This window comes from Cupressus sempervirens, chromosome 5 (assembly GCF_028749045.1).
Source record: "Cupressus sempervirens isolate cs-2001-9-10 chromosome 5, ASM2874904v1, whole genome shotgun sequence".
Taxonomy (NCBI): domain Eukaryota; kingdom Viridiplantae; phylum Streptophyta; class Pinopsida; order Cupressales; family Cupressaceae; genus Cupressus; species Cupressus sempervirens.
Genome location: NC_143122.1, coordinates 579,411,644 through 579,424,200, shown reverse-complemented (window position 1 = coordinate 579,424,200; position 12,557 = coordinate 579,411,644). Strand labels below are relative to the sequence as shown.

General features: G+C 36.6%; 1 non-coding gene across 1 annotated transcript; it reads right to left on the bottom strand.

Annotated features, from left to right (window-relative positions):
- Nucleotides 1-805: 805 nt before the first annotated feature.
- Nucleotides 806-925, bottom strand: LOC149557258 (U5 spliceosomal RNA). Its single transcript, XR_016352491.1, has one exon. It is a non-coding gene; the product is annotated as a U5 spliceosomal RNA (small nuclear RNA).
- Between the last annotated feature and the right edge of the window lie 11,632 nt (nt 926-12,557).

The following is a 12,557-nucleotide window of genomic DNA, read 5'->3' as shown; positions in this document are numbered from 1 at the left end:
GGTTCATATTTAATTAGGAAGAGTGTTTTTGGAGTTAATAGGGCCTATAGGCTATTGAGTTTCTCCAATAGAGCCAAATTTGACCAAAGTGCGAGTTGAGAAACTTCTTAAAAAATGATCATTTAACCTCTAACAGCTGATTAGTTAAAAATATGGTTAGATTCACTTGAAGGGGGTAGGAAATGGCCATATAAGCCATCTTTGTTCGAGATTCAGAGATTATTAATGTTTTGAGGAAGTTTGAAATAAAATATAATGTTTCCCCGGTCTTTCAAACCATTTTTTGGCACCATGTATGGCCTGCATGGATTGGGATTGGGCATGAAATGAACAAGGTTTGATAGAATAGCGACTGATCTTCCCAATGCAATTGGTTTGAAGATTCTACCTGATTTCCAGATGCTTGGAATTTGCTGGTGCATCTATAGGACAAGTGCCTTTGGGTAATGTTTGGAGTGTCAAAAAGACACGCATAGTACCCAGAGTTATTCGAACAAAAAACAACAGAGCAAAAGCCGGGTGTCTGGATTGCTTCAGCCAAAATAGAAAATCACAGCTTAGACCGATCAAGGAGGGACACGACATACCTATCAAAAGGAAAAAGATCACTCGAGTTAGAAGGCATCGCCAAGAAAATGATCATGGAATCAATCTATTATGTCTTTGTGTTTAAATAGCAGAACAGTAAGATCAAATGAGTAAACACATTAGAACAATCTTTCACAGAAGAAGATCGAATGAAGAACACATTAAAACAATCTCTTCCACTTTACCATTCTATCATTATGTTTCCTTTGTGATGTAGGCCTCCTCTGAGAAAGAGGTAAGCCTCTAAAAATTGGCGTATGCCGCTGTGAGTGGCGAAGACACGGTATTCTTTAGTAAAAGGCGAAAGAATAGTTCGCTCTGTCCTCACCACGCGGCTCCGTGAATAAATTATGATACATCCTACGCTATTAATACCGACTCTTCTTCCACTACATTTATTAACAAACGTATGTGGGACTAAAGAACTCCATTCAACAGCTCTCCTCCGCAAACTGCAAATGGCATTTTCCCACACCTACGCGCAATGCAGACAAGCGGAAGATAACAGACATTCCACATCAGAAATGCCAGCCCTCTTTTGAGTTTCCTCTATTTACTTAGACAACGGCTACCTCCATTTGTTCTAGTGAATCCAGTTCGCTCTGCAACTGAATGACTCAGTTGAGAGAAACTTGCATGTTCGATCTTTGGTCACTGAATTTAGACTTGTATGATCAAAGCAGTTTATCATGACAATAGTACATCAGCTGTGTAACAAGCCAGAGAGGTGTAAGACTACCATTAAATAGTTCAAAATTTTCAGTTTTGAAATATTAATTTTTATTTTTAATTCAAGTCTTCAATACTCTAACTTCAAAAATATAGCCGTCTCATCTAGGCCATCAATGTTACGAAACTAGGATTTTGTGTCACTCTTGGTTAAATTTCATCAATCTATTTAATTTCTTCATGATTAACATTCCAACATACTATTGGAGTCTATTAAGATTTAAAGTTTGTTGATTGTAAAATCTTATGACAATATGAACTACATTAAGGTAAGCTTGTTCCTCTTGATTGATGCGATAAAATGATAAGTGAGTATTTTTTCTTTGTGACAAAGGAACTACTAAAGTGTGAGTAGATAAATAACAAGCTTTAATGTGTTTCATGAAATTTTCACTATTGAAGGGTTTCTATTGTGAGATTGTAGCTCTATCCATCTTCTTCTACTTTTTTACATGTAGAACTTTGAGGCCCTGTTTGGTTACAGAAAGAAGCAGGGCGGAATAGGGTTTCGAGGGCCAAAATCTAGTTATGGAGGAAAAAAGGGGCGTTTGGATCATCAAACACAGAACCCAGTTTCTGCTTTCTTCTGCCAATTTTGCTCCAAAAATGGAAGAAACATCTTCCAACAAATAGGTGGAAATTGAAATGAAAACCCGAATTTGGGTTTTTATGAATGGGTTTGAATAAACCATTGGGTCCGCAGAATCCTCCTTAGGTTTTTGGAAGAGCAAAAGTGCATTGTTGTTTTGTTGTCGTTGTTTTGTTGTTGTGCTGTGGAAGATGAGGGTTTATGCGGCTGTTGTGGTGTTTGTTGTGGCCATGGCGTTTGCTGGGTTGTGGTGTTTGTTGTGGTTGTGGTTGGGGCTGGGGTTTCTTTGCTTTGGATGGCAGCTTTGAACACAGCTCGTTTGTCGTGGCTATGGTTGTGGCTAGGGTTTCTTCACTTTGAACGGTGGCGGCAACTTTGAACACAACTCTCTTCTCGCACTCACGGTTCTCTTCTCCCACCCACATTTGCATATTGGGTTTTTTTTGTTCATTCAAACGGTAACAGTTTGTTGCAGGTCTGCTTAGAAAAATAGTTAATGTATGCTCAGGAATTAGTTCCAGTATGTGCTCATGCCATTACCTCTAATTACCTATATATATCATAGTTAAAGCTCTAATTTTTTGTACCTATAGCAATGAAATTTACAAGTATATCAATAACTTTTATCTATACATAGTTGATCTATACATAGTTTATCATGGTTCTATTTCTATCTGCTATTTGCTTAGCAATTTAGTCAATATATGTTGTAACTGTTTGTTTCAAATCTATTTAGCAAAATAGTCAATATGTGCTCACTAATGAATTCCAGTATAGTGTTGTGAGAGATCAATACCAGTGAAATGAACAACTAAACTTTGTAACAGTTTCTTGCCAGTAATGAGTTCTAGTATAGTGTTGTGAGAGATGAATGCAATACCATTAAATAGAGCCAAGTCATAAACTCTATATGGATCAACTATGTATAGATCAATGGCAATTAGGGCTTTTATCTGTACATAGTTTATGACATCATAAACTATGTATAGATCAATGCCAATCTTGGCTTTGATCTATACATAGTTCATGCACATAGAGTTCATGAGGTCATAAACTATGTATAGATCATTGCAATTCCATTAAACACAGCCAAATCATAAACTATGCATGGATATTTGCAAATCCGTTAAACATAGCCCAGTCATAAACTATGAATGGATGTACCTAACTATAAGTGTTTATGCATGTGACCTTATTCACATGTTTCAGTTTTGCATTAGGAAAGGGTGGATACTAAATCTATCCTATATTTATGTAGTATACTGTATACATGGTAGATCAATGACAATCATAGCTTTTATCTATACATAGTTGACCTATACATAGTTTCTATTTGTATCTGCTACTAACTTAGCAAAACAATCAATATATGTTGTAACAGTTTGTTTCGAATCTGCTTAGGAAAACAGGAAATATGTGCTCAGTAATGAGATCAATGCAAATCATGCCAATGAAATGAGCAACTAAACTATGTATACATCAACTATACATAGTTTATGAGGTCATAAACTATGTATAGATCAATACAGAAAGAAACCCTATTCGCACTGCCAATAATGCTCCTTTTCATCTTCTAAAAGACGAGCCTCAATTTCAACGGACTCGACGGTTTATTAAAACACATTCATAAAAACCGAAATTCAGGTTATAGTTTGTACATGTGTATGTGTACATACATACATACATATGTGTCTATACATTTATACATGTGTGTACGTGCATACATACATACATACATGTGTGTGTACGTACATACATACATACATACATGTGTGTGTACGTACATACATGCATACGTGTGTGTGTACATACATGCATACATACATGTGTGTGCACATACATGCATACTTACATGTGTGTGCACATACATATACACATACATGTGTGTATACATATAGACAAATGGAATTAGTATTATGCTTTCATTGGTATAGATAGATTACATAGAGTAGAATGACACATTATTGTAATTTGTTCATTATGGGCCTATGATCCTCAGTAGTTGGTACTCCTTGTTGTATTTGAATAAATAATTGACTTCTTAATGCAATGAGGCTAGCAAATAATCATGTTGTATCTCGATAGGTGATAGTTGATATCTCATAACTGATAGTGTTTAAATTGTCCACATTTTAGGCCACTGATGGATCTTATGGAGACTATAGAGTTTCAAGGAAGCATAGTTAGGAAGACCACATACACCCGCATTCTCACAATTCTTTTTGCTTTTGTTGGCATAGCCAAAGTACTGGTAGCCCAAGAAGGTAGTCAAATGGGTAAATGAATAAGAAAAGGAAATTCCTTTTGTAGAGACATTATTCATTCGAATGAGGTGGATTATCATGATTAGATTCAGATGAGTAGGGTAGCCTTCTTTTCTCTAGCTCGTATTCTCAGGTTGAAAGGAAGCTTGAGAGATACAATCCACTTGAAGTTAGAGGAACAACTAGTGATGTTCCTCCACACCCTTGGACACAATCTAAGGAATCGCAAGATTGCCCATAACTTTTGGCACTCAGGAGAGATAGTCAGTCGATACTTCCACAAGGTTTTGACGGCTGTCTTAGCCCTTCACAGAGATTACTTCATACCACCTGCTCCAGGCACTCCTCCCAAAATTAGTGGGAAGGATCATTTTGAACTGTTCTTCAAGGTAAATCACACATTGTTACAAGTTTATTGTCTAGATTATTGTCCTTATCTTATTATTACTTGAGCATACATTTGATCAGTGTATCATATCCCATAGGATTGCATTGGAACCATCGACGGAACCCATATTCTAGTGCGAGTCGATGTCGACATACAGGGTAAATATCGTGATAGAAAAGGGAACCTATCGCAAAATATTATGGGTGTCTGCTCCTTTGATTGTAAGTTTCAGTACTGCCTTGCTGGTTGGGAAGGCTTTGCTACAGATATTTGTGTTCTAGCCTTGGCTCTATCCAAATCAGATCCACTTGTAGTTCCCCCTGGTAAGCCAAATCACATTTTAATATACTCAAGGTTATGCTAAATGGTTCAAGTATTGACAATATACTTTCTTTATGTAGGAAAATATTATCTAGTGGATGTTGGATATCCAAATGCACCTGGATTTCTCACTCCTTATCAGTGTACATGCTACCACTTGAAAGAGTGGTCAAGAGAGAACCCAATAAACTCTACACATGAGTTGTTCAACCATTGACACTCCTCTCTTAGAAATGTAATAGAACATACATTTGGTATTCTAAAGCAATGTTTTCCAATCTTAAGACATGCAACATCTTATGATATCATGACACAATCCTATATTGTTTTAGCATGTTGCATACTTCACAATTTTATTACGATAGAGGATGGCCTTCCATTGGAAGTAGCTATTGAAGAGGAAGATGATCGTGATGGGATAGAGGTACCACTACTTGAGACATATGGGTTGTCTCAGGAGGATAGAAATGAGTGGACCCAATTTTGAGAAGATATAACAAGTAGGATGTGGGAAGATTATAGATCCTGAGAATAAATGATTTATTATAAGGCAATGTGCTTTATATGATTAAATTGATGTATGCATATACAAAATGGTGTGTGATTTCATTATTCTGATATCAGTCCTTGCTACATTCTAATTAAATAAAAAGAGCATTAACTTTCAATTTCACACCTACTTTATGTACAAAAACTATTGATCATGTCTACAATACACAATCCAACTTGAAATGTAGTTTACATTGTTTTAAATGTAAGAAAGCACAATTATTATACATCTTTGCATTGAGAAAGTACAATAACATGCTTCATAATGGGGCTCACGACTATTTACCTGCCATTAATATCACCATTTTGTCTTGCTAGTAGTTTTTTTGATGCTGATGTGTTATCATCAATTATTGCTTAAATGTGTATCATCTGATATGAGTAGCTTAAATGTCTCCCAACTATTCCTCCTATCTGCTGCCTCAAAACCACTCAAACTGTCACATGTTGTAGTTGAATAATGTTTATCATCTTCAGTTAAATGCTTTCAAGTTTATTAAATGTTAGCCTCATTGCATTAGGATGCATTAAAAAATGATATTTAAAGTTTATCGTCTTCAATTTTAAATGAAATACAACAAGGAGTACTAAATGATGAAGATCATAAGCCCACTAGTAACAAGAGAACAACGAATTCGCTGAAAATCCTATTTTTTTGATGTTACTCTTTGCTGCATTCCATTTAAATTTAAAGAGTAGTAGCTTTCAATTTCAATCGTAATAAATTTACCTATTCAATATGTTAGCCTCGTTCCATTATGATGTATTACAAATTGATATTTAAAGTTTATCACCTTCAAATTTAAATGAAATATAGGAAGGAGTACACAATGGCATATACCAAGCTCATGATGAGCATGGACGGATCTGATCATGTGAACCAGATGTGTTCTCCCATTACTTTGAGTGATATAAATGGATCCCTCACTACGAGCAACAAATCTTCTTCTTCAAAGAAGAAAATGTGGACAAAACTGACGGAACACAAGTTTCTAGACTTGCTCCTTGAACAAGTTCATCTCGGACGAAAAGGTGAAGGTGGTTTTAAAAAAGAAGTGTGGATTGTGATAGAGAGGACATTCAATGCAGGGATGAACTTGAATCTATCACGAGATCATTTTAAGAATAAGCTAAAAACATGGAAAGTAGGATATAGAGTAATGAAGGACTTGAAAAATACAAGTGGGATAGCTTGGAATGAAGAAACTGAAATTGTGGATGCTGAGGATTTAGTGTGGCATGAGCTTTTGAAGGTAGGATGATCTTTGTACTCTTTTCATTGAAGAAATTTTCCCTTCTTATTTTAATAATGAAAAACTTACAACCTAATCCATCTATTAATGCTTACATGTAGAGGAGAGAATTCAAAAATGCAAAAATGTATAAGAGGTCACCTTTCCAATATTTCAATGAGTTGGCTGTGTTGGGACTATAAATTGCATGGTCAATTTTGAGTCACATATTGTGAATCTTGAAGAATCATGCCCTAAAGTGCCTTTTTATGCATATGTAGTTGATTGTCGGTTTGAGGCCTAGATGGTGTTTGAGTGGCTTAACACCTTTCATTTGACATATGCATGTGATCCGCAATGTTATTTTGCCATCCCAAATCATTCTGTGAAGTCCCATTTTGAGCTAGTGTCAAAATTTGCAATTCTGCCCGAGTGTCAAATAGCGACCAGAGGCCCAGTTTGCATTTGAATATCTTTTACCTAGGAATGTGTCATGACTAGCCACTTTGGGAGTGTTTAGTGTCCATAACAGAGAACCTATGTTTCAATTTTCAAGTCATTTCAAATCCATTTGACTAGGTTTTGCACCCCCCAAAGTTGGTCATTTACTATTTTGTGCATTTGTCTAGTTGTTCACAATTCTGGGAAGCCCTGTTCGACCAATCATATCTTTGACCCAGTTGACCCAAATGAAAAAATTCTTTTCACATTGTGCTCCAGGGGTCAGACACTTCATCTTTTTCAATTTTGAGATCATGACGAATCCATTTGATTAGTTTGCTAACATGATCAAAAACTCAGTTTATATTGTTTTATTATAGCTAAGGTGTCCTGATTGATCTGTACCCCTGTTTGGCACATTATAACTTTGATCCTGTGATTGATAAGCCTAAATGAATTATACCATTGTGTTGTGTCCTGAAAATTCTTGAAGTATGCCAGTTCTTAAGTCATGATGAATCCATTTGCATACTTTCACATGCTCGTACATTTGCCAAAAATTACTTTTTGACACATTTTCCAGTTTAAAATTTCCAAGTGTCTATTTTCGAAAATTCGCCAAATGCATCTTGTGATTCGTCATGAGCCCAAAATATAGAATTATATTCTCCTCATGGAAAAGAACCTATACTCCGGTTTTTAGAACCCCAAGTGATCAATAACCCAGTTTATAATGCTGAACCCCAGCCCAGTTTATGTTTGTTAACATTGTTTGCTTGCAAGATAATTGAAGTATGGATATTCGGCAATTAAAATCTTCTGATTGAGAATTTTTCATGGGTTGAGAATTTGTAGTATGATAGAGTGTGTAGGATTGAACACTCATGCCGATTTTTGTGGCCTAGTCACTTGATTGAATCAATTTTTAAGGCCAGCTGGCAAGCCTCCTAACATAAATTTGACAGTTGGCAAGAAAGGGTGAAAGTGAGATTTAAAAAGCTTAAAACAATGACATAGATTGTTTTTAATCAAAATCAGGTGTTCAGTAGATCAATTTGACATATCATTTGTTTGGAAGCGAAAATTTTTTTAGTCGGACCCACTTTGGGGCTCGACTAATTTCATCTAATTTGCAGTGGATCACTTCCAAGATAATTTGCCATTAAGAGTATTTGTGAGCAACCATACTTTTATAGCCAGAGAAGTGTAATACTTTAATTCTTGATAACATTGAATGACATGGTGTTATTCCATATATTAAAGCTAAACCATTGCCACAACCCTTTGGGATGGCCTCAACATTAATTAATCAAATGGAAATGAAGATTAGGAAGAAAGAATGATATGTCTTTACAATTGAAGTTGAATTACATCTTTAGCCTACAAAACCCACCAACAACCCACGAGTAGAGCCAATCATAAATATTAAATAAAACCATAGCATTTTGAAAGCCCAGCTATATAACAGTATTTGAGTATTGGTTTGCATGTGCAAGGATAGGAGAGTTATTATAAACATTGTTGCAGGGATACTTGAGAAATATGATCCATGCCTAATTCAACTTGATAGTCTTTTGTTTTTGTTCTCTTAGCCACAAAGGGTGAGGTTGCAGGCGTATCCAGTGGATAGCAAATAAAGGGGAAATGAATCTCACCAATAATATATTCAGCCTCTGACATGAATTTTCTAAAAATGAAAAAGAAACTTGCAAGGTTGCTCATATCATTAACCACACGGCTAGACTTCAAAATGATATGGTAGAAATTATTAAGGAAGATCCTTTACGTATGAAGACTGGGAAAAGGCTCTTGATAGAGTGGCTACGGCTGTACCCAAGTCTGCACTTGGGTTTGAGCAGAAATATCATTCACTGTCTTTTGGATTGGCTTTGTGGGGCAATTGTAGAGTGTGCATAGAAAAAAGAAATTTCATGAGGTTCTGGAGGAGGCATTTATACATCCACTTGGTATCAGTGGTGAGCTTTGCATTGGCATTCCACCAGGTGTGGAATCTCATCTTGCTTCATTTTCTCAGGATATGAATGATTTCCAAAAAGTCACTACCATGTATATGTCTGAGATTTTGAGTGAAACAAATGGTACACTCCAAAATGTAGAGACATCTGAATATGGTAACATAAAGAAATGAAATTAGCTTTTGCCTATTGTCTTCAATATGATTTTTATTCACCAAGCAATTATTCCAACAGCAAATGGATGTTGTTTAGTACGGGCAATGGCAAAATACTATGCAACACTTGCAACTGGTGGCATAATTCTTCCTCAACCATCTTCAAGTGAATTTCCCTTGTGGAACCATCTTTAGTTAATCCTTCCAGTAGCAAATCAGTATGCCAGTACAAGGAAAATGCAATAAAGGCGGCATGCAAAGTTAAGGAGACAAGCTCCACGTAGAATAGGGGCAGAACCTGCAGTATAACAAACAAGAAAAACTCATAAGGAAGCAATAGTATTAGATAAGAGGCCCACGTGAGCAATAAAGAAGCCGCAGTAAGAACAAGGGAAGCGTCTAAAAAGGTAGTGACATGAAATTCAAAGGGAGCTCAGAGCATGGGAAAGACACAAAGAGGACATTAGTCCCACATTTCCCATATATGGGAAACTTTTGTTATTTAAATATAACAACAGGCAGAGGCTAAGATGAATTAAAAACGCATGCCTTTTGAAGGCAAAGCTTGAGCGTGGCGCCCCCGTGGCTAATCTTGGTCGTGGATGACGACAGCTGGCGTGAGGAAACACCAAATTTTAACCAACGTTACAGAGATGCTAATGTGGCCAGATTCGCCGAGATGATACCATGTGGTGAGATGGGCGGTGGGCGCACGCTCGCAAAATCAAGTTGTTCGCCTGTTAAGGAATGCAGAAATGCGGATTTTTGCCACATGGCAACAGGTTCCAGCCAGTCGTGAGGTGGCATCGAAGCAACAGTTCAGAATGGATTCACCAGATGCTGCCACGTGTCAAAATTTGATGAACGATGCATTTTTGCAAAACGAAGATGCCCACCGGTTAAATAATGCAGGATTGCAGAATGGCGACACGTGGTGTGGGTCCCATAGATGATGACATGGCATTTGATGAGTAGTGGTCGGCCAATCAAAGGCTACCACGTGGCAAAAAGGCTTGGTCAAAGCTTGTTGACTCAAATTTGAAGGCAGAGGGAAAAATAAAATGTCCTTTTTAAAATGCAAAATTTATTATTTTTCCCCAAAAATGAGTGCACGTTTAGATTGAATTTTAAATTCAAAGGGGTCATTTTTATAAAGTTGGAACCTTAGCTTTTAAAAAAAAATTGAAAATTTTAAAATTCAAAGATGTTGCAGACTGAGTGTTCTACCAAGGGAGCATTTTTCAAATTGAGATTCTGGGCATTTCCGGAAGGCAAAGTATGCCTTATCATATACCGCCAAAATCGTGAGAATCTAAATTTTCTGATTTTGGGGTTTGTTTCTGCACAGGATTTAATCAGTCCATGATATAGGTCAATTTTTGATTCCAAGGGCATTGGTAACAAAAAGGGCGGATTTGATTATTGAGCATCTAAATCAGTTACAGGGCAGTTTTGTAGGCTTGGTAAAGCCTGATTGTGGAGAAAACAAGCATAAAAGGTTACATTGCATTCCGAAAGCCACATTATAACTGATTTTTACTTTTAAGGTGAATTCATTTTAACTCCAGAATCAGTTACATCCTTTCATGATTACGTTTTGAGATATTTTATGCCTCTGAGAGCCAGAATCATGGGATTTGATTTTCAGTTGAAGAGAGAAGTTGTTCAGTTGCAAAAGTTGAATTTCAAGTGGACACCTGTCGATTGCAGATTCAATCTGAGAATTCATCTTCATCCTATATTATTCTTTCTTTCTTCCATTGTAAGGGTTCCTTTTTTTTTTTAACTGTGAGACCATTGTGGGTTGGAAATCTTCAGTCCTTCTAGGAGACCATTGTGTTGGATCCAGATCTGTGATTCCACCTTCATTCTTCAACATTTTTCTCTCATGTGGAAAACAAGTGTAAAGATAATACAGATAGTTCTGAGATGTTAGGTTGTTTCATGTTTTGATTTCATGCATTTGGTTATGTATATTTTCAAAGAAAATGAATACATATGAGCAATAATTTCACTAGTTTCATTATGTTTCTTGTCTCCTGTCTCAGCAATCTGTAGTCTTATGTGGTCTTGGAACAAAGAGCTGAGATCCATTAGCTTCCCCTTCAGGTTGTATGTCTGATATATTTTGCTGTTGGAACAAAGTGCCAAGTAAATGCTTAATGTTTGACAGGGTTACTGGTTATGTTGAGAAGGATATTTTGTGAGAATGAGATCTGGATGAACATTAATGTCTGAATCACAAGGTGATTAGAAAGATTTGATGTCTAGGTATATGTAATATTGTCCTAATGTCATAGATGTATGTTTTGAATTCATGAAATTGCCCAATGGATTAGGCACTGATCAGTTATAGGATCACTTGTTATATTGTTGTATGTTTGAGGATTTGTTGAAAATCAACATCAATAATCAAATGCTTTTCCCCTTTCATGTTGAAGAGCTATAATAGAATGCCCTCACTTAGCTTATGAGGTTCATAGATCTGCATTTAGCTACTGTAGATTGATGTTATTTCATGAGTTATCAGGAGAAATAAGGGTTTTATCTACTTCATATTAGATTTAGCGTATGCTTTGATAACTGGTACCGTATAAAGAATCTGTAGGTCCACCTGCCTAGGTTTTGCAGAGCCTAAAGAAGAAGAAGGGTTCAACCTTATAGTTGACTTGGTGTCTGAATGGGCATGTTGAAAATGGGAGTTAGCTACCCCTAGATGTGTTTTGTTCTCATTAGGGTAATTTAAAATTGGTAACATTTTCAAACACCAACAGGCTATAATTGTCGACAATGACATTGCTAAATGGTTTGCAGCTATAACGCCCCTTGATGCTGAAGAAGGGCACCCTATGAATGATGCATTTCACATGCTTGATGAGGATGATACCAATTCTAGTACACCTCTTAACAGCCAACCAGATTTTGATGAAGAGTTATATCATTCCAATCAGTCGAGTGCAAGTGCTAGAGGGACTCCTCCACCATCATCATCGAGGAGGGGGAAGAGGAAGAAGACATCTTTGTCTACATCATTGGATGTGATATGTGAAACTATGGAGGAACTGAAAGATGGCCTCAGTAAGCCTTAGATTGTAAAAGTGGATAAATCAAAAGAGGATAATGTTTTGAGTGCCGCATATACTACTCTCAAAGCTGTCCCTGAACTGAGTCAAGTAGTTTTCATGAAAGCACATGATACCTTCGTGCTTCAACATGAAAGAGCCAAGGGGTTCTTGATGATGGATGAGGTAGAGAGAGTGGACTGGATTGCAATGACATTTGGTACGATTTAGCTCTTTCAGCTACTGACTGGATTGCAATGACA